General features: G+C 43.8%; 1 protein-coding gene across 2 annotated transcripts in view; it reads left to right on the top strand.

Annotated features, from left to right (window-relative positions):
- Positions 1 to 18664, top strand: part of LOC148833170 (contactin-associated protein-like 2) — a 43154-nt gene that overhangs the window by 8941 nt on the left and 15549 nt on the right. The window contains exon 1 of one of the 2 annotated variants that reach the window (XM_088918618.1): positions 17488 to 17660. The exons of the other annotated variant lie outside the window; for it this stretch is intronic. The gene's annotated coding sequence lies outside the window, so the exon portion shown is untranslated. Of the gene's footprint in view, positions 1 to 17487; positions 17661 to 18664 lie in introns of those variants that run through there. 2 annotated transcript variants of the gene reach the window in all.

The raw sequence follows: 18664 nt of genomic DNA, 5'->3' as shown, positions 1-18664 counted from the left end.
CCATAAGGGGAGTGCTTCTGTGTCTGACACACCCACAATGGGAGTGTCACTGATTCAGACATGCGCATAAGGGGAGTGCATCTGTATGACACAGGCCACTATAGTGGGGTGTCACTATTTTGGGCACTCCCACAATGGGATGGTCTCCGTATCAGACATGCCTACAATGAGCGTTTCACCTCATTTTACAAGTCCAGTTGGTTATATTTCAGAGCTACCACATCTGGGTACAGTTTTGACTTACTTAGGTTTCATACGAAATAGTAAATCTGTCAGCTTTTTAAGAGCTGTAAGAAAATGTAGTAGATATAAACAGAAAAATAGATGGATAAACATTGATGTAAATAGAAAAACACTGAGGTGTTTTTAAACCCAAGGCCCGAGCACAGAAGAAAGACCTAGACAAGCAAACAGATGTTCATGTTTTTCGTGTCAGAAGTGCAGGGCAGCGTGAAAACAATGTCCATCGTGCGGGGAACAAAGTGTAGGTGAGAAGTCATTGATTACAGTGAAGAAGAAGTGCCATGGAGCAGAGGGCAGCATCAGACGTGTGCGATCATGACAAAGCGAGAGAGCGCAGGTGTTGTCTAAACACAAGCTCTCAAGGCTTCTTATCCGGGTTGGGGGGGATTTAATCACTGCCCTGTGCACTGGCACACTTTGAGCTCTCAAGGTAACGGCAAAACCATGTGCCTCCTAACAAGCGAGACAGCTGTTGTGCCCCCGTTTCCTGTCGGTCAATCACGGCAGGTCTGCCAAGTGCTGTTTCAGTGGAGTCAGCAAGTATACTGGATACTGTCTTGCGCTAATAGAAATCCATTCAGGAATGCGCCAGCTGGAGTCTGGACATCGATCAGTGCTCAGTCTTGGGCGGGCACTGTCGGATGGGAAGCTTGAAATCTATCGGGCGGCTCTAACGAGTGTGGGTTTGCTGGGAATGTGTACAGAGGGCTCACTAGTTGTTGGCATGAGGAGCTGAGCTGACTGACAATTTAGAATTCCAAACTGGGGGAAGGTGTAAATAAAATAACTGGTAGTTTCTTTAAATATGCCCTCATGCAAAATTGTATTCGTACACTGAGACAGGGGGTCCACACTTGGCCTTCAAAACTTGACCCAGCTGAGCAAGTTTTACGTATCAACCTAAGCCACCTACGTAAATTTCTATAAATTGGCAATAATTAAAAATTATTGACCAAAGAAGAGAGTAACGTGGGCTGTACAGTGGCACAGTGGTCAGCAGTGCTGCCTTGCAGAGCTGGAGCCCTGGTTTCAATTCCAGAACTCTGGTCATTGAGGGATGTCGGCTATTAACATTTTTTATTTTGAAAGTTCTCTGAATTGGTTAATTACCTGCTTAATTGCTCATTGTTTAATTAAATGGGTTCTCTGGGATGAAAGGTGCACACCCCTGCTCTAAAACCTGCACACACACACACTGGAGCAGTGGTTTCCCAGTCTAGCAAATAAAATAATTACTTGACACTATCAAAGAGGTAAATTGCAGAGGGGATAGATGATTTCCTAAGTCTATTTCATTTACGCCTGGGGACAAAGAGGTGTCTTGCGGAAGGGAGTTGTGTAAATTTACAGTGGAGGGGGAGTGTCATACACTCCACGATGCCCTCAGCCCTCTGTAGAGGGAATGTGGGGCACTCTGGTGCACCCCAATAGTTTTGCTACTTGTGTCGACTGTTTTCCCCAGCCTGTTGCCATCTGCAGTGCTGATGTTACCAAACCAAATGGGTAAAACAGCACATTATGGCACATTCAGTAAAAGATATAAAGGAAAGGCTTAAACTAGTTCTGCCCACCTTAAAGAATCTAAACTTACTTAGAAAAAAGTCTCTATTGGCTTGTTTTATAAAGGGTCTCACAACATCTTGTCCCATCTTCAATTTGTACCCACGACCAATCCCAAATGCTTGTAATCATTCACAGCCTGACCATTAATTGCAGTGGGGTGGAGGGGGGCTACATTTTTCCTAAAATCAATGATGAGTTTTAAAACATTCAACTCCAAAGAGAACTCATCGCATCATTAAATAGAATCGTTTAGAAAGAGCCCGTGGTGATTTTCCCAGATTCTTAATGGAATTTCAGACTTCAAGGACAACAGTTTCCTGAAAAGAACAAATTACTTTATAACTTTCAAGTGCCCTTGATTATGACAAGAGAAGTGTTTTAAGGTGACGTACAATATAAGACTAACTGCACTGGGGACCCCAGGGTTTGGGTTGAGACTCCTGTACTAGATTATGGTTTTGTTATCTGTCTTCACAAAAAACTGGCAGAAAATGTGTTTCAATCAGCATTGAAGTTTGGTTTTGTTATAACTAAAAATATGCAGTCTAGGACATACATATTCATACCTACTTCTTAATACTTATTAGTATCCATGCACGCACATACAGTGCATCACTTTTGACACCGCTGTTGTCGACTGTCACCTCACACTGTAGGTGTGAGGATGTCTTCACGTCTCAAAGACCAAGGCAATCCCAGAATGCTCTAGCCTTAAAAGACAGTTCGAAACAGCATCGCTCAGCAGAAGGTCTTTCCTTTTCAGTGCCCTTTCATAATTCTCTACCACAGTCGCGGCCCCAGGAGAAACTCACTGTACCTTGTTAAAGATTTATGCTGTGGGATGTCGTTCCCATGAATAAAACAGGGGCGTGTTGTCAGTTTTACTGGGACATTCATAATTTCTCAAGAAAGGAAAGTCAGTTTCAGTCAGTAATTCAGTAATTGGTGTGAGTTGTCAGTAATTGGCAAACAGTCCTATTAATTAATTTGTTAATAAATTGCTCGTGTCATGATTTTGTGGTCTGGGATGATGACATGGAAGACTTGTTATGGTAACTTCTTTCATCTCCTAGAAGGCTAAGCAGCACTCAGAAGGACAACAATGGATGTAGGTATTGGTAAGAATGATAAACCTCGAAAATGAAAAATACTACTTATGTATTTTTCCTTGTTTCGTTGTACTCACTACAGACGTAAATTAGAAGCGGTTTGTCTGCAGCACTCAGAGTTAATGGGAACAGTCAAAAGCCATTTCTGCATTGATCAGTCAATTATAGAATTGATTTTACATTGTAAGAAATAAAGGTTAATAGTGATTGCTCACTTCCAGTGATTGTTTTTGCAGCATTCAAAATACTGACCTTTTCAGTCTGCGGGGTTTGTGTTTGTTTCTTAATTTTAACCTAATTTTTAACTGTTCAGCACATCTGAGCAATTGACAAGTTTTACACCTATAGCAAATGGTGGTACAGCCAAGAAAAATGAAGGTTTGCAAATTAGATAACTATTCAGAAAATGTGAGCATTTAATTTCCTTTTTTTAATTAATGTAGTAGCATACAGTATGTAAAGACTACAATGATGATGTTTTTCTCCTACAGACAGTATATGGAATAAATTTAGTGAATCAATATAGTTTTTGATCTTGGATTAAAACCAAGTAAAATAGAGGAAACCTCTTAGTTTTAATGATTGACAGTTATTGGCAGACTGTGAAAGCAGCTAAGAGGTGTCACAGTCATTTGAACCAATATGATTTCCTTTAAAGGGTGCTTTTATGGATGTATTTAATATGTATTTAAATACTGAACTAAAAGGGGACCAGGCTATATCTCAGATGAGGAGTGCTAGAACGATCACAAAAGTATGACAACATAAAATAAAAAATAGTCAAGTCTGGTTCTAATGAAGTTGAATTTGAGCCTCCTGTGCCTGTGTGTGTAGAGCTGGCGCATGCGTCCTGTGTTTGTCTGGGTTTTCTCCGGGTTCCTACATGTGCTGGTAGTGGTGCTTAAATGATATAATGGGCACTGTAAGGTTCAAGTTTAACATTGATGTTAATCATAAATAGGATCTGAGGCTCAAATACTCTCGGACCAAAGTATGCTGGCCCATTAGATTCTCTTCTTTCTTAGATAATGTTGTGACCCACAGACCTAAAAAGCTTCCCCACCCCTGTCTTCATTCAGGCCAGTCCCATCTAGAGCGACGTGTCTTAGCGGAGGTGGTTGTGTTGCTCTGGTGGCCCCACAGCAATGCTCGTGCCCGTCCCCTGTCTGCAGAGAACAGAGACCAGGGGGCAGTCGCTGGCAACTGGCCAGGGCAAGCGGCCAGTCCCTGTGCTGCAGTTTGCTTAATCCCAGACAGCAAGAATTGTCCCAGATTTTTCTCTTCCCAGCGCGTCCAAGGGCTCTGAGCTGGTAACGACTGGCTACATCTTAGTCTCCAAGCCAGAGCAGAAAAGGCAAATTGCTCTTTCGAGGAAGTATTGTCATATTTATTTGCATGCGTACTGCGATGTTCTTCAGTTAATAATAGCATTTAGAATATGTTACTACTTTTCAACTTTCGGCTATAGGCTCATAGTTGTATTTCATAATGTAAAATACAATTCTGAGGGCTGGATGGGAACCATTTGGGTTTAAATGACTGATCTGGTAAAGCAAACCCTTTCTCATTAGCTTTTGGCAGGAAGCCATCATGAAAGAGAGATTACAGGTTCCCTTTATGATCAAGAAATCATTCACCCTGTCTTGTCTCAATGGAGACAGAGAAATAACTCTTCAAAGAAGAGACACCATTGGTATGCACTGTCAAAACCCTCTGCTTAGATTTCTGAAATGCAAAGTCATCAAATATTGCTTGTGGAATTATGTGCATAGAGGCTGAACCTGATGCTCTCTGTAATAGGGTGCATCATTTCCCTCAAAGACATGTTTAAGTGGCACAAAATCTGTGGTTGGCTCTTACTTTTTCACAGCCAGACTTACAGCCCGTTATTCAGCAGCTTTGTAATTGGGCCAGAGCAGGAAAGAAAGAATAAAGCACATTTGTTTCAGCTGTGAGGCAGGAGAGAGGGAGCGAGCACGAGCAGAGTGAGGAGAGGAAGAGTTGGAGAGCAGCACACAGACGAGAGAGCAGGCTGAGAATAGGTAAGCAATCCATAGGGGGGGAGCACAAGGCAGGGTGAGGGTATTGAGTATTATTAATAATCATTCGTTAATCTAATTGATAATAATGTTATTGTTTGACATATTCTCCTATTTGTTATTGCTTTGGCAGGCCCTGTAAATATGAATAAGTACAGTTTGCTTTGAATCTTTAAAGGGCACAGAGAGGTCATTGTATCATGATTGGAACAGACAAAATGAGGGACTGTTGGCTTGAAGATAGAGATCCTCACTACTGTGACTTCTTCCCTAAAACAGACACCTTCAGGAGCGAACATGGTAGGGTATTTGCTACAGGAAAGTCAATGAGTGGCATTAGTGGTCAAGCCTGAAATGTCTAAGGGGACCCCATATCTAAGTGCTGTGGCAGATGCATATATTTAATGGTACAGTAGCTTCTGATACACCAAAAGGTGTGTGTGGCTGTATGGATTATATGGTCAGTGGTATGCGATGATGGTGGCTCAACACATGAAAGGGAAACTGTGGACAACTAGGCTGTATAGATTAGGTAGTTAGCAGTATGACATGACAGTAGTTGAAGAAAGTTAAGGAATCTGTGGATAAGGAGGCTTTGTGGATTAGCTGGTTATCAGTATGAGTATCATATGAGATGATGGTATCTGAGACTACATGGGATTAAAGAGATCTTCTTCTATCCGTGACATACTAAAATTCTATTTTTATCACAGTTCCTCAGATTTAGTTGTCTAAACAGCAACAAGACTTTCTTCCTAAAAAGAGTACTCAGAATGTTGTATTTCTTCATTCATAAGGGACGTCCTTCTCACATCGCTGGCCTCAGTCTAGCTAGAAATAGTCCTCAGAATTTTATGATTCAATCTGTGAACAATTTAATATTCTACAGCACTTTGACAGCCTGCCTGTACGACAAAGAAAACAATCGCCTTAGAAACTAGAGCTGACTTTTACTGTCAAAGCACATGGATTGCTTTAAAGTAACGCAAGGAATTAAAAGTGATATCCTGTCATTTCACTCAAATTTCCATTTTCCAAAAAGTATTAATTCAATAGGAAAATAACAGTTCTTCTTTTAGGGCTAAGTTAGTTCTCTGCGAAGTCTAGCAATTTAAACATGGTCTGCCAAGTCAAAAGGGAACTTAAACTTTAAAAAATACTTCATCTTGACTGCCGAACCAAACATAACCTGTACTACAGTACATAGAACATAAGGTTATGTAGCATGAATGCTGAAATTATGTCCTCTGTAGATTTTCTCTGATGAAGATTAAAAGATTCAGTTCTTACTGAGGAATGTGCATGGTCACTCTTCTCTGAACTAATTCAATCATACTATACATAGCAAGAAAATCTTTTTGGACCTTGGTGACCAACATTTTAAACAATACTCTTCTAAGTAAGATCCTACTAGGACTATGCAGGATCTCCCTACTAGTGCACTGGGCACTTTTAACATTTCCATGCTTTGGTACAATTGTACAATTTACTAGTAAGGCTTAATTTAGAATTTCCTGTTGCTGTTTAGTAGAGAAAAGCAGCATTTCCAGTTTGTATATTTATCCTGTGATTTGCTGGACACACTTTCATGCAGAGATGTGAGTAAAAACAGCGCGTACAGCAGTCGTCTGTCAACAGTCCGGCCTGTAGAAGAAGAACGATAATTAATGAGGCGTGCAGCTCACTGGGATGGTACCACATTGATGAAATTGAAACCTTAGAGTAAGGGGAGGGAGGTGACGATTGCCCCTGTACTCTTGTTAGAAGAGCGATGGATCAGACTGAAGTGTGAGAGCCAGTGACCTGACACACCCCGATAAACACTGTGACAGCTGTCAGGGGGGACTGTCGTTCCTCTGGGCTACGAGTTCCTCTGGGCTCCGTTGGTTTCTTCAAAGTGAACAGTGAAACACAAACCAGAGGAGAGAGGTCACTACATGCGAGTGGATTTAAAACCAAGGACACTTCTTTACCCACTTCTTAAGGTTCTTCACCTGCTTCTTTGCCTTCTTCTTACATACTGCAGCCTACTCCTCTAGGCTGTGGGAGTCTGGAACAAGCTGCCCAGCCATGTGGTTGCAGTCAATATGTTGGCTTCATTCAAGAAACGGCAGGATAATCCTTCGATCAATAAGCAACTTCCAAGCTTGTCAGATGGCCCAAATGGTATCTTCTTGTTTCTAACGGTGTGCTCTCCACCTTTACACAAATTCGGAGACTCTACTTTTTATGTCGCGTTTTAAAAGCAGGTAGCCTGGGGTGTTAATGGCAGGAGTCCCAAGAGCCAGTTCTTCTTGGCCCCCCAAAGAGGACTGCCCGCTCAGACTGAAACACAGGGTTTGAGGGTTAATTCATTCTGCTTACTGCGACGCTCCTAAGCCCTGATATCCCTGTTCAGGCCTAATCACTTGAGGCTCATTAAAAGGATTAGTGTGGTATTGTATTACTAACGTCCATCCTGAACCCTGTAATTCCTTGTCTCAGCAGATATTATGCAGCAGACATAGCTGCTCACAGAAGAGGGGTCGATGAAACGCACACCCGCACCAGGCTGGGCTTGCTAATGAAGTGATACTTTAAGCCGCGCTGCAGCTGCATTAATTAGATTCTATGCAGGGAAGACTTTTAAGGTCTTGGTCCGTGATGGTGGTGTTCAAAGCCTGTGGCTGCAGGTGATTTACATGTATGAACAGAGTAAACCAACAGAAGACTCCCATGTCGATTGAACTTGGATGACATTTTTACAGCCATTACTGTTTTGTTTTTCTCCTCCTTACTTTGCTCCTAGACAGTCCTGAATGTTAATGGACTCGTTTGACTGGACACAGGGGCTCCGTCTGCAGTCTGGCAACACGGGGCAGCGGTGCAGGTACAGCACACACTTACAGAGCCACATAAGTAGCCATCACCTGCTTAGCTCAGACCAGGGAGCTGCACAGGAACGTGAGAGGTTAAGTCCATCCTGCCAAGTGAAGAGGAGAGTTTCGAGAACATTATGGCTTCTTATTTTGAGCACGGAATAGATCTACTTTAATGTGAATATCATCTCAAACCGTACAGTGTGTGCTACATTGCTGTGGGCCCTGTGCATAAGTGAGGATCAGTCCCTCAGGTTATTGTGCCTCTAATAAGATATTGAATACTGTGTTACAAACAACAGTCAGAACAGGCAGTACAAAAAGGAAGACGATCTGTAATATTATTACAGAGCCACTCAAACCCTCCAGTTCTGAGGCCAGTGACCTAACCTCAGCTCCATCTGAACGGGCCTTATTAACATTTCACCAGGGAAAAAAAGCCAGATTAGCTCCTGGATGAAAAAACTGTACAGTAGCACATCTCAACATTTATTCTGTCACTCCATTCAGAAGGCTGGTGTGGCTGATTATTACTGTTAACTTCCAAAGTTGGCTTTGTTTTTCCGTTCTCTGTTTCTGTGTATTTTTGTTCTCTGTTAGCTACTGCTGAAGGCTTTGCAGTCCTCCTTGACCCGCTCTGCGAAAGAGCTTGAAGAAGTGTTCGCAGGGTCGGCTAAGTCTTTGCTGAGTCGGACTGGTGCTGCAGAAGACAAGATGCAGTCAAAGTAATAATCAATACCATTGCCGGTGTCATAGAGTCCATCCCACCGGACGTTCGCTAGCCTGCGTGAGTTGCAGTAATAGAGAAACAGTGTTGCCTGGTGATTAAATAGAGCTGCAGTTCTGAGTCCCAAGGCTTCTGTTTCCCTGCTGGAAGCTTTGTGGTCCTGAGCCAGTCATTATGAGGTGCAGCTCCACGCTAATAATCCTCTGAGCGCTGTTCAGATAGCAAGTTTTTGAGGTTTATAAGGAATTCTAATACCTCCTCCGTGAGATTTATTTGCAGTCGGCTGCCGTTCAGCGCCCTTATTCTGACCGGGAGCCTGTCCAGAGGTCCTCTGCTTCGTGGTTTCTTTCTTTCTTTTTTCTGAGCCTGGTGTCAGGCTCTGTCTTTGGAAGAGCTAACCCTCTCTCGCTTTCGGGTGAAAGTTGAACAGAGAATAATGTCAGAATCAGCCTTACTGTTGCACTGCCTTCAGAAAGGCATGGAGAAAGCACGCACACCGCAATGCATTTTCGGACTGAAATCCGGAGTATCGTAAAACTGTACCAAACGAGTTTGACAAATGAACATTTAATGTGTTGTCTTTGATTTGAACAATTTAGTTTGATTAAAAGCCTGCTCTTAAATTGCCCTCTGAAGGTACTGTTTGCTGTATATTGTATATTTCATTTATACAGAGCAAAGTGTAAACATATAAACTTATAAAGTTCACTGCTGGCATTATTCGAGACACACAAAAGAGTTTTAGAAGAGGCCTAAATTTTTTTTCTTTTTGTTAACATAAGAAAAGGATTTGATGCAGAGAAGATAGAATATAGCATTTTTTTAAGTAGAATTACACAATCGTGGCGTGTTGTAGGTAAAGGGGAAAATGAAAAAAAAAAGAAAGTCTCTCCAACAGTATTTCAGTTTGGCTGTTCACAGTGACCAGAGTGGAGAAAGGCAGTCTATCCCACCATGCTCTGCAGTGGGTTTGTTTCCCCACCCACTGGCACGCTGCGGCCAATCAGGATGTAACAGCACACAAGGGGCGGGGATACCTGTTCTGTCAGTCATACAGTAACTGCTCTGGAAAGAGAGATTTTCTCAGTTCTCTGAAAAGTAATACAGTCTCCACTGAGCTTTGCTGAAGTAGTATGTCAAATCAGTTCAATTGATTTCACCATGCATCCCTGACACACCCTTCATCATGGGTGACGTGGTTATAGCCTATAACCATGGTGGGATTTCAGTGGGAATGGCTGAAAGGCTGGATTGGGCCACAGTTAGGCCCCCAGAGACAGAACCAAGCAGGGCAGGGTGTGTTTTGTATTCTTATATACAGTAGTTCTCTTCAATACAGAGCCTTATTAAGGCACTTTACATAAACTGTACAATAAAAAAACAGAATAGAACAGAACACAGAATATACAATAAACCCAGACGTAAATTCAAAGAAATAGCTTAAGAATTAAAGGCCATTAAAAATGTGTGAGTCTTCAGGTGAGATTTAAAAACATCAACAGAAGTCGCATGCTTCATATGACCAGGAAGTGCATTTCAAAGAAAGGGGGGACTACTGCAGGACAGGATCCGTCCCCTGATGTCCTTGGAACGGGAATGTTGAGGAGCCTCGAGCTAGCCGAGTGAAGTGAGTGACCTGGGACATGTGGGGATTGTAACCCTTGAAGCTACACAGGAGACAGACCATTCAACTCCTTGTAGTTCAGCAAGAGAATTTTAAAGTATGTCCTGTTAGGCCCTGGTAGCCAGTGTGGGTTTTTTCAGCACAGGAGAAATATGTCAAAAGAAATATGTTCTCTACAGAACTGTGGAAATGTGTTCCACAGCTCCGTACGTGTGAGATACCACCTAGTTAAGCAGCAACCTTTCTCTCAGTGTCTGCTGAGCGTATAACTCAGGCTCAGGCTCTCGCTACCCAGCAGGTCCGCAGCCCCATGTAGGCGGGGTGACCCCATGTGTTTGTGTACAGGATTCATCTGATTTCTCAAAGTGACATTCAGGAAGGGGCACCTCTTTCAGACCTTGAAGCCCAGCCGAGCACAGACCTCCATCGTGATTGCAGTTATATATATAGCACACCAAAACAAAAACACTGAAATGGTTGTCAGCTGAGGAGAATGGAAAGAAAAGGCGATATTGTGTGAAAAGGTGATGTGATTACACCCTCCTCCTGGTGCACATCAGGAAGAGAGGTGCTTCAAGGCTGCAGCCGAGGAGAGCTCATCAAGCAAACTGGGGAGTTTCTTTCCTTCTCTGCACTACAGTGTATATAGGACGCCCTTTACGTGATTTTTGGAGCTGTTACTGGCGCAGACAGGAAAATAAAGATACGAAGAGGAGCATTGAAAATCTGCAGGGGGATCTGGGACTGCTGTGACGAATTGCATCCACCGCTTTAAAGCCTGTAATCATCAGACAGTATAACAGATTAAATCAATCTTTAATCCCCAGGCGCTCCCCAATACAAGCAAACAGTAGGGAATGGTTGGAGCTTTTGTTTCTTACATCTACAGACGCTTGACAGCTTGTTTTTAGTAACGTGTTGCTTTAAATGTTTGATATTTATGATACATTGTAACTGGTTACTGTGTGTTCACATTGGGCTTCCACCTCAGTGCAAGTTGTGAAACGCAGTATCGCAGGTCTGTGGTTATCTATCACATCCAGACCTGGTTAAGTCTGGATCTGCGGTGGGAAATTGGATGGGTACGTCAAAAGCTGCGCAAATGAGTATATATTCACTCACTGTCGAGGTACAGGAGTATGACTGGGCAGGTAAAGCTGCTGTGTCAATTCAGACCGATGTTTTCATATCCAGTGATTGCCTTTTACCTGCTGGCTGCACAGAGTCCTAGCCAAATTCTGCCCCTACCCTTTACCAATCATGGCCTCCCAATAATCCCCATCTCTGAACTGGCTTCATCATTCTGCCCTCCTCCCTGCTGAGAGCTGGTGTGTGGGGAGCAGACTAGCGCATCATCCAGGTGGGGCTGCACACAGGTGGTGGCGGAGGGGATCCCCATTACCTGTGTAGCACTTTAAGCAGAGTGTCCTGTCCAGAAAAGCTCTGTTTGAGTGCCAGCATTATTATTATCTGTGCAGCTTTTATTTTACTGAAATAAAGGGCACCAACAATACAAACACCAGCCTAGTACGCCTTCAAGAATCAGAGCCCCCATCCAGGGTAGTGTGCTCTCCATTTATACCCCCGGCCTCTGATGTCTGACAGGAGCTTTTCCTGAAGGGAGCAGCAGCAGCAGCTCCTGCGAGCATCGGGGTCTGGTTCAGACACAGCTGCCTGTCCCCTTCCCCTCTCCCATCACAATATGACCCAACCTGCCATTTATAGTGAAAGCTATGGGGCCTCATTCACAGAAAGTTTCTTGTGCAATAAGAAGCGCCTTATCCAACTATATCATTACTTACTGAACGTGATACATGTTGACCTGACAAACCCAGAAAAATCCACCTCGAAGAAGAGATTGATGCAATGACAAGATTTACTTTATGTACCAAGTTCTATATTTAGACACATTGAACTTTTTTGTTTATTCCTTATTAATAATATGACTTGTTTGGGATTTCAGATGATGGTTAGTCACACTTCAGAGCATTTTAGTCTTTTTTAGTCTTGCATTTACTCTGCAGTCAGTGCATGTTGTTCTATGATTTAAGATTAAAATAGCAACCTCTTTATCTTCTGAGAAGAACCAAAACCTTATACTGTGCGCAGCTTGCTGCTAAGAATCATTTGATGCTATTTTTACTTTAGTTGAGCTCATCTCATGTGGGATCGACGTTTATATTTCCAGAGGTTGCGGTCTTCATGTTGGCGATTTTCTCCTTAATTAGTTTCTGGGTTTCTTTTTACATTCCAGAACAGAGCACTAGTTATCATTTTTAAGCACTTTCATGGCGCCTGCACAATGCTTTGTGTAACGGAGCTAGTTTGGAAACGGTGCCGTCGGCGCCCTCCCTGCGCCTAGCAGGGACCTCAGCCGCCTGGGCTGAGGGAGGTCTCCCTGCTGCGGCGTTACGCCGGAGACCCGGGTTCGCGCCCCAGGTGTTGCGGGACGAAACGGGCGGGGTGGAGCGGCGGAGGCCACGAGCCCGCGCGGAACCAAGGCGGTCACATGTGCATCTGTAGATGTGGTCAGTTGTTTTATCTGGTCACTAGAACTAGATCTAATCCTTAGTTGGCAGTTGCTCAGACCTACAGACAGACAGAGCCTTTCGTGTCTTAATAGGCTCAGAATCCTAGAATACTTTGCAAAAAACCTTGACCCAAGTCTCACCCTCCTTCACCACTTCCTTGGTTAGGGGTGTTGAGCAACTTCAGTAATTGCTCTGGTGAAAGACTTCCCTCCTCCTGTGTCTGCTGGCCAGTGTGGAAGGCTGTCACTGCATCAGAGAGCTACAGGTAGCTAAAACACTCCTATCCTGGTCACTTGCTCATAGCCTCAACGCAGATCGCGCCTTCCTTCTGCATTTGTCTCATGAAACGGGACGTGTCAAATAATTGCTGTGCTAATGGAGTTGGTGTGATGCAAATCCCATTTTGCTGCCTGTTTGTTAAGTAGCAGTTATGCTTGATTCATTATGTGCCCTTTCACCTTCACTGTAGAACCGTCATCTGCAATGCAATCATCCCGGACTGCAAAGCCTTTAGTGCCCAATAAATATTCTGACTGCCGCAAAAGACAGTAATGATTTTTATGTTTTAGATGAAAAAGAATTTATCAAGGCATTCGCAGTTGGCCATCCACCCGTCATCAGTTAGCTAGTTTACTCCTGAGAATGGACAGGACCCAAAGCCTGTGTGTGCAGTCTGGGGTGCAAGGCCAGATCACACCCTGTCTACCACAGGGCACACACTAACATCATTTAGAGACACCAATTAAATCAGCCAGCATGTCTCCCAGAGGAAACTGGAACACCCAGACAAACCCCACAGGAACAGGAGCAACGTCAAAATGCAAAATCAGATGCTCATTGCGAATTATAATCAAGTTAAATAAAGGTCAGTAAACGTAAGGATTTAAAGGGAAAGCCTGAACTCTGGACCCAGGGCTTTGTAACAGTGAAGGCACATGGAAAAGAGTGGTTGTGGTTAGATCACAACATGGTTGAAGATTCAGGCAACACTGCTGATGTTAAGCAAAAAGTCTACCCTGATTTCTCTGATCAATCCAGCTACTGTCTAAATGGCTGCTGTCATCTATATACTGACTTCACCTGTGTCAGCTTCACAGAGGTACTGTAGTTCTGTGCTCAGTCCACTTACCACTCCAGAAACTGGGACAAGCTCCTGTGCTTTAAGTCAATTAGGACTGTGGAAGACATGACCTCAGTAGATACAAGGATGTGGATGTGATAATGTACTCAATTCCAAAAGCAACACGCAATCCATATGAGACTTTTGGCATTCCTTCTGAAGCCGAACATTGGCACATGTACATCACTTTGCAAAAGGTTTAGATATCATTACTCTTTTCACTCAGTGTTTCCTGTTTTGTGCAGGAACACAGTCTCATAGTGATCTTCCACTGAACCTTTAGTTCTATTGTGTTTTAGAACAGCAGATAATCCTGACCTGCATTTTGTAGTGTGTAAAGGAGGCTTTAAGGATTAAAGATGTGAAGGGAGGAGCAGATGAGGCTGATGACAAGGAACACTTTACAACGCGTCAAAATTAGATTTGACTGAGGAATGCGTTGAACTACAACACTTCATTTTGGCTCATCGTGTGTAGTTTATCGTGAGGTAGATGTGACGTCTGGGCAATGTGAATGGAAGAATGCTAAATGACAAGACTTGTTTCTCCTCATCAAGGTTAAATTGTATAAAATAATAGTAAGAATAGCCAAAGTTGTTATAATAGTAGAAAACACTAGTGGAAGTAATCTGAGTAATCTATTGATGCTCATTAACATTCTTACTGTAACTATTAATTGTATATAAAGACCTTTTCACCTATACCGGCTGCACAGGTCTGCATTATGTATGTGAAAGCATGTGACTTAAATTGGATTCAAAAATCATGTTTTCAATGTCAAATTGTGCATGAACTAGTAATAGTGTCGGCCGAAAGGCTGAGAATGTTTCTACACGCGCTCTCACTGTACCTGGATACTTGGAGAAAGGAAGGGCTATGCTGCTGTGTTTATTGCCTGCCCGGTTTCATGAATATCAGGGCCCCGTTTTCCTCTCAAACTTGCACCTGAAGTGCCGTCCCATTCATCAGTACTCTCTCCGTGTGCAGCTGCCGCTGGAGGGGGCTGGGGAGAAAACCAGGGCTGGAACAGTGGGCCCGGAGCTGGTCCTCTTTCCCAGAGGTGTGCTGTGCTGCTGCTGCTGCTGCTGCTGCTGCTGCTGCTAATGTTGGACAAACAGAAGCAGAAAGGGCCAGTGTCTGCTGTTCGAGAGCAGGGGTGTCCGGTCCTGGTCCTGGAGGCTCAGTGTGCGTGTGCAGGCTTTCAAGGGTTCTTTAAAGCAGCAGCAGCAGCACCTGAAGAGCTGGGAGAAGCTGTTTAAACTGGTCCAGTTAAGCCAGTAACCAGCTGGTTTTGCTTATTTAGGGCTGGATTGGCATGAAAAACACGCCAGACCTTGGTAACAGTTGATTTGGATGTTAACAAGGCATCACGCAGGTCATAGTTTGCGCTCGGCGGTATTTGTGATGAGGATTTTTTTTCATGTGGGAAGCAGGTGAAATTACTCAACACAATTCAAGATATATTTGAGGACAGAATGCGTGAGTCGTGAAAACAGTAAAAGCGTTTTCCCCTGAGCTGGCTGCATTTTAGCCTGCCCAACCCCCTGGCTCTAGGGACAGACTCTTCAGGATGCTGGGCTCTTCCGGGAGGCTGACAAGCGCAGGAGCTTCGACCGTTTTAACTGTCCTCCGGCAGAATGTCCGCATACCTGCGTTTATCAGGAGCTGCTTGGAAAAATGTGTCCGAAGAGAAAACAACAGGGCATTGTTCTGTGGAGGCCTTGACAGAAACATACGGCTGTGCCGCTCTTCCCTGGTTCCTGCTCGAAGGGGACGCTGCCAGGCTCTCTCTGAGTCCAGCTTTGCCGATGGTAGCCGCTGGTCTCAGCGGTGCTAACACCCACACACTCGTCTTTTCCTGCCCTCTGGTCATCGGCTGTTGTCCCGGTCTTGATCCCTGAAAACGCGGGCTGTGCTTGCCCAGGGGGAGCCGGCTCAGACCACGGCAGTGCGGCCCTGCCCCTGCTGGCTCGGGGGAAGCTGCGAGACCGCAGAAGCTAGTCCCTTGAGGTACAGCATGGCCCAGGGCTCCGTCAAAGCGTTTGCAACCCAGCTCTCTGCTTCCCAGCCTCTCAGATTATTTCTTACTTGCTTTGCGAGTCGTTTGCAGACAGCATGAAGGAGACGCGTGTGCATTCGTGTTATAGAGTATAATACGACGATACTTTCTCTCTTTTCTCAGAAGTTTGTTTTACAATCCAGGCAGCTGCGTTTTACACACAGGAACTTACAAAATACACAAAAACAGTACCAATAAACATTACATAAAAAATGAATATAACTTTACATAATAATAATTATTATAATAATTGCTTGCACTTACTGTATATAGCGCATTTCTGGACACTCCACTCAAAGCGCTTTACAGGTAACATAACATACATAATCATTTCACACCACTCCTAGAAGAATCCCCACAACTGCGCCAGACAAATTGATATGATAATTGGATTGATAATGATACATTTACTCACCCACAATCACCATAAGCCCCTATAACTGCAATTACTCCTATTGCACTTGCCCATAAACCTATACTCCTCTATATATCAGAAGAGTCTGACTGGGTATGGAATTAAAGAATCCCTCATTCTGTTAACTCTAAAACAGCTGTTTGAAGGCACGAGCTCGTATTCTTCATCCAGAGCATGCAAGAGATCTGCATGGCGCTTTGTATCACAGAACTGAAAAACATGGACAGAATTTGGCTACCAGCACCTGCAAAGATTTTTTTTTTAGTAAAGTATAACTGTTGTACTTCATTACCAATAAAGGCAATACTGTACGTGCCTTCCAAGACAGATGTGTATATTTACAGATTTATATAGAATTTAATTTGCTTAATGGATTCATTATGAATTATGTCAGGGGAAACTCATAATGGGGTTTTCATCATGTTTAAGCCCAAAGACAATTTAAATTCAAGACATTCTGGTGACATCACTTAACCAAACTGTCTGCACTTGTCAGATCAGTTGATGTGTCAGAGGTCACAGGAGCAAAAGTACTTTTTCTTTTTGATTTCTTTTTGGATAAGGACATAATGAAGTGTGTGGTACAAACGTAACTCAGCTTTATGAATATCTTTATACCATTGTTCAATCAAGTTGACAGAAATGAGAATAACTATTGTTAATAATCATTATAATAATGCGTGTTCATTTATTTTTTTGAATATACTGTACTACTTCAAAAGGTTTCTGGACCTTTAAATGGTACATTGTGTAATGAAAAAGAATTGTTTTAACCTGAAATTCTGGTGCACAACTTGTGCTAGACTTTTCATAATGCTGTCACTAGATGACAGAACCTCAGTGACAATCTCAAATTTTATTATTTTTTTAGCTGATTAGATTTATCGTATATTCAGGTTCTTCCAATCACACGCTCGTGACTTTAATTTAGCATCTGTGTAATTCCTTCTCCCAGTTTGCAACACAAGCCATCACTGAATGCTCTCCCTGTCTCGCCACGCAGGGATTAAAACGTATTTTTCTCCCGTCCCTGTAATGCTCTTAAGCCTGGCTCTCCACACGTGAATTACAGCCCTGATCCCTGGGATCATCAGCTCTATAGGATGAAGTCACTGAGACTCCTAATCCGTATCCTGGCTCCAGGATTTCCTCTGGATTCCTGTTAATCAGGCTGGAGCACACGAGCAGCATTCTGAGTGTGCAGGCAGACGCTGCAGGAGGAGTCTGGGATCTGTGTGCTGCTCAGCAGAGGGGGCTCCTGCAAAGGAAGATATACAACAGGCAGCAGTGCGCTGGAGTGAAGGGGGACGACAGCAGGTGTTCTGTGGGGGGAAGCCCTATCCCTGCCTCCCGCCCTGCACAGCACAGACAGGTAACGCTCCCTCTGCTTGGCCGTTAGCCCGTATGGACACCAGGATGTGGCCGTGTGGCTGTTGCAGATGTGGGAATGCAGGGGGTCAGGGGCTGTTGCATTTATTTTTTTGTATCTTTTGCTTGAGGTGTTTTGCCTTTCTTTCGAAGCCACTGTGCAGATGAAAATGCTGGTAAGCAGCTACACAATGCATAGCATTTAAGCAGCCGAGTGCATCTTTGCTGTCCACCGTTTCATTTTGAGTGCTGTTGTAGGTTAGGTTTTTGTAGGCTGAGGAGCTGTCTTTATATTGTCTAGTTTTTCTGTTGGAAAGCTTTATGTATCTTTTTCCATCCTGAATCCTGCCCAGGTTGCGCTGTGTTGCTTTGATCTCTTGAAAGTGGCAGGAATGCAGTGAGAGGGCACCGCAAGGACAGGTAGCCTGGGTTTTTTGTGGAGAAAAGCGCTGCCTCTCCGACAGAACTAATTGTGAGATGCAGTTAGCCTGCGGATGAAAAGGACTGCAGAGGATTTGGATGTGCTGGGGAAGGCTGTGTGTGTGAATTTCAGTGGGGATTTCTTGATCGCCTTTTGTCGCAGCACGTTGCCTGTTCTTCATTATCCTGTGGAGAGATTCATTAACATTTCGGAGCATCGTGCTGTGATATCAAAAGATCAGCCCCTTCCCCTCCCCCCCCCCCACCTCCACGCTGTGGAGAAATACAGCAAAATCGGGGAGAGAAAAGGCAACATTCCTGTAATTATTAAAACAGCCGGCGGGGGAAATTAGTGACAGTGGTGGTGGTCAGTATGTGGGCTTGTGAAGCTGCAGCTCACAAGTGTGCCGGTTCTTGTTATCAGTATTAAATTGCTTCAGAAGGGACTGTTAGGTTTTTGTTGCCATCCACAACAAGCTCCTATTAGTTTCCATGGGAACACCTTTGATCTCTCATTTTGCTTCCCTTTGCCTGCCCTCCGCGCGCACACACACATACACACACACACACACACACACACACCACCCC

This window comes from Atractosteus spatula, chromosome 6 (assembly GCF_055471065.1).
Source record: "Atractosteus spatula isolate fAtrSpa1 chromosome 6, fAtrSpa1.hap1, whole genome shotgun sequence".
Classification (NCBI taxonomy): Eukaryota; Metazoa; Chordata; class Actinopteri; order Semionotiformes; family Lepisosteidae; genus Atractosteus; species Atractosteus spatula.
This window is presented reverse-complemented; position numbering and strand designations above follow the sequence as displayed.